Source organism: Dipodomys merriami, unplaced genomic scaffold (genome assembly GCF_024711535.1).
Source record: "Dipodomys merriami isolate MVZ:Mamm:240054 unplaced genomic scaffold, mDipMer1.0.p SCAF_100, whole genome shotgun sequence".
NCBI lineage: Eukaryota > Metazoa > Chordata > Mammalia > Rodentia > Heteromyidae > Dipodomys > Dipodomys merriami.
Genome location: NW_027202272.1, coordinates 1,824,699 through 1,829,009, shown reverse-complemented (window position 1 = coordinate 1,829,009; position 4,311 = coordinate 1,824,699). Strand labels below are relative to the sequence as shown.

General features: G+C 36.4%; 1 non-coding gene across 1 annotated transcript; it reads left to right on the top strand.

The window, feature by feature from the left end:
- Positions 1 to 3,675: 3,675 nt before the first annotated feature.
- Positions 3,676 to 3,782, top strand: LOC138806856 (U6 spliceosomal RNA). Its single transcript, XR_011365991.1, has one exon. It is a non-coding gene; the product is annotated as a U6 spliceosomal RNA (small nuclear RNA).
- Positions 3,783 to 4,311: the final 529 nt, after the last annotated feature.

Sequence of the window (4,311 nt, the reverse complement as noted above, 5' to 3'; positions counted from 1 at the left end):
CCAGGCCCCAGAGTTAATGCCCCATCATCAACAAAATCAAAATACAAAACAAAACAAAACACAGTCTGTCACGTTTTGTTGCCTCAACTCTGTAATACCACTGCTTCAGCCTAGGGCTAAGATATTAGGTGTGGACATTTATCAACACTCCTGATTCAGACTCTATTTGATAATTTTTTAGGTACTTTCTCAACCTTCTTTTTTTTAATTAAATTTTATTTTATTTTGTTTGTGAACATACTGTACAGAGGAGTTACAATTACGTGGGCAGGATAATGCGTACATTTCTTACCAAGCATTGCAGCCTCCTCCTTTGTTTACCCTTCACATCCCTTCCCAGTCTCCCCCCTCCCCCCAATCCCAATCCTTCTCCTGCCCCCCCCCCCGCACCGACGTTGTAAAGCTAGTTTTGGACATGACAACTTGTACTTCTCATTGTTGCAACAGGTCCACCTGTATCCTTAAACAACTGGTTTTTTCCCCATCTCCTGCAAAAGTTATACTGACATCAAATATAGTAAAAGCAGGGGTTATACTGTGGGGGAGGGATATACAAAGCAACAAAGAGATAATCTTATAAATGCATTAGAAACACATGCATGAAAGAAAAAAACATTAAAATACACATCTAAGGGTTCATTTTCCTGACATGACATTATCTGACCGTTTCCGCTTGACTCATACATATACTAGATATTACAAATAAGGGAAAACATGAGACCTATGTTTCTTTGGGCCTGGCTTACTTCACTTAATATAATTTTGTCCAAGCCTTTCCATTTCCTAACAATTTAGGCAAACTCACCCTTTCTGATGGAGGCATAGAATTCCATTGTGTATATATACCACATTTTCTTTATCCATTCATCTACTGAGGGACATCTGGGTTGGTTCCATATCTTAGCTATAGTAAATAATGCTCCAATAAACATTGTTGTGCTGGTAGCTTTAGTGTGTTCTTGTTTGTAAGCATTTGGGTAAATGCCCAAAAGTGGAATTGCTGGATCATAGGGGAGATCTATGTGAAGTCTTTTGAGGAACCTCCATACTGCTTTCCAAAGTGGTTGAACAAGTTTACATTCCCACCAACAATGAAATAAGGTTCCTTTCTGTCCACATCCCCTCCAGCATCTGTTGTTGTTAGAGTTCTTGATTTTTGCCGTTCTAACTGGAGTGAGGTGATATCTCAATGTTGTTTTGATTTGCATTTCTTTTATGGCTAGGGATGTTGAACATTTTTTCATGTGTCTATTGGCCATCCTTCTTTCTTCTTCAGAGAAGTTTCTCTTTAAGTCTTTCACCCACTTATTTATTGAGCAGTTGTTTCTTTGAGGATATGTTGTTGGGGGGGTTAATTTTTTGAGTTCCAAGTATATTTTAGATATAATACATATTTTGTTCTTAATTTTCCTCTTTGTAAATTAACATGCACCTATAAAAATTGGTTTGGCCATCCAAGTAACCTTCTCAAAGTACCTCCTAATGATGACTTACAAAAGGTTGTACAAGGGCTGGGAAGGTGGCTCAGTGATAGAACGTTTGCCTTGCATGCCTGAGGCCCTGGGTTCGATTCCTCAGCACCACATAAGCAAAAAGAAAAAAGCCAGAAGTGGCGCTGGGCCTCAAGTGGCAGAGCACTAGCCTTGAGCTGAAAAGTTGAGGGACAGGGCCCAGGCCCAGAGTTCAGGCCCCATGACTGGATACCCCCCCCCCCAAATAAAAAGTTGTACTATATGTCAACAAGTAAAACAATGTTACAAATAAAGAAAACCAATAATTAAATATTAATTAATAAAATTAAAAACATGTGTTTTAACTATTTGAAATATGCTACATATTCGGTTTTACTATTTTCTCATAATCATGTACATTTAACACTGACTAAGTTTGTGAAGTTCAACAAGAGTTTTATAGAATATGAGCAGTCTTTAAAGTTACCCACTAAGATTACTATTTATGGCATATCTCATTATTTGTTTATGGCTTATATTATCATTTTTCCTCATTAACATATAAACTAAGGAAGCCCTAAAGTTTTAACAGAAACTGTGTAGTAAACAAAGTGTGAACTCTTTATTCTGCTTCTTTACACAAAAACTTTGTGACTTCTCATTAATAAAATTTCCCTAAACTCTGAAATGCACATACTTAGTAGTATATGTCTGTTACTATAAATCTTAAATACTTTATAGAAAAGTTTTATACCTGCCAAACAGTCCTAATTTTGGCATATATAAACAAATTCCCAAAATTAAATATATTTAAAACATTAAAACTTTTAACAAACCTTAACACTTGCTGCAGTGTTCATTATGACAGGTGCCTTGTACAGAATAGTTGAATTCCTCCTCCTATACATTTCTTGAATAACAAACATCTGGAATTATTTTGTTTTTGACATGTCAATTTGACTTTATTCTTAAATGTGTGCTTATGTAAGAAATGTATGGTTCTACAACTGCCCAAGAAATAAGTTGGCTAAAGACTTAAAGAGAAACTTCTCTGAAGAAGAAAGAATCCTTCTTTCTAATAGACACATGAACAAATGCTCAACCTCCCTAGTCATAAAAGAAATGCAAATCAAAACAACATTAAGGTACCACCTCACCCCAGTTAGAATGGCAAAAATCAAGAACTCTAATATCTAATAACAACAGATGCTGGAGGGGATGTGGACAGACGGGAACCTTACTTCATTGTTGCTGGGAGTGTAAACTTGTTCAACCACTTTGGAAAGCAGTATGGAGGTTCCTCAAAATACTTCACATAGAGCTCCCCTACGACCCAGCAATCCCACTTTTTGTCATTTACCCAAATGCTTAAAAACAAGACCACACTAAAGCTACCAGCACAACTATGTTTATTGCAGCATTATTTACCATAGCTAAGATATGGAACCAGTGCCCCTCAGTAGATGAATGGATCAAGAAAATGTGGTATACATACACAATGGAATTCTGTGCCTCCATCAGAAAGAATGACATTGCCCCATTTGTTAGGAAATGGAAAAACTTGGAAAAATTTATATTAAGTGAAGTAAGCCAGGCCCAAAGAAACATAGTTCCCATGGTTTCTCTTATTTGCAATATATAGTATATGTATAAGTCAAGCAAAAAAGATTCAGATAATGTGATGTTAAGAAAATGAACCCTTAGATATGCATTTAAATGTTTTTTTTCTTTCATGCATTTGTTTCTAACGCATTTATAAGATTATTTCTTTGTTGCTTTGTATGTCCCTCCCCCACAGTATAACCCCTGCTTTCACTATATTTGATGTCGGTATAATCTGTGGAGGAGATGGGGAAAAGGAAGTCGTTTAAGGATACAGGTGGACCTGTTGCAACAATGAGAAGTACAAGTTGTCATGTCGAAAACGAACTTTACAACTTTGGTGGGGGGGGGGAGGAGGAGCCGGGGGAGGAGGCTGGGAAGAGTTGTGAAGAGTAAACAAAGGAAGAGGCTGCAATGCTTGATAAGAAATGTACTCATTATCTTGCCCATGTAATTGTAACCCCTCTGTACAGTATGTTCACAGAAAATAAAAATAAAAATAAAAAAAAGAAAAAAAGAAATATATGGTTGTAAAATTTCTCGACAATTCTTTTGAACTTCCTTTTTTTTCAATTGTGCAGTTTAAAAAAATCAATTGCACTTTAGATATAAAAAATATTCTGTGCTCAATTCAGCATCACATACACTAACATTGGAACTATACAGAGAAGATTAGCATGGCACCTGCACAAGGATGACATGCAAATTCGTGGAGTGTTCCAGATTTTTACAACAGAAGCTGGAGGGGATGTGGCCACAAGGGAACCATACAGCATTGTTGGTGGGAAGATAAACGTGTTCAACCACTTTGGAAAGCATTATGGAGGTTCCTCAAAAGATTCCCCATAAAGCTCCCCTTTGACCCAGCAATCCCACTTTTGGGGATTTACCTAAATGACCACAAACAAGACCATACTAAAACTACTATCACAACTATGTTTATTGCAGCATTATTTATGATAGCTAAGATATGGAACCAACTTAGATGTCCCTTCTAGATGAATGGATCAAGAATATGTGGTATATATACACAATGGAATTCTATGCCTCCATCAGAAAGAATGACATTGCCCCATTTGTTAGGAAATGAAAAGACTTGTAAAAAATTATATTAAGTGAAGTCAGCCAGGCCCAAAGAAAATTGCCAGTGGGTTTACAAAGTTGTGTTTATACCACTTCTATGATGGCTTAATGCTTTGTAAACAGAAGTCATTAGAGAAATGAAATTCAAAATTACTATGATACTACTTCATAACTA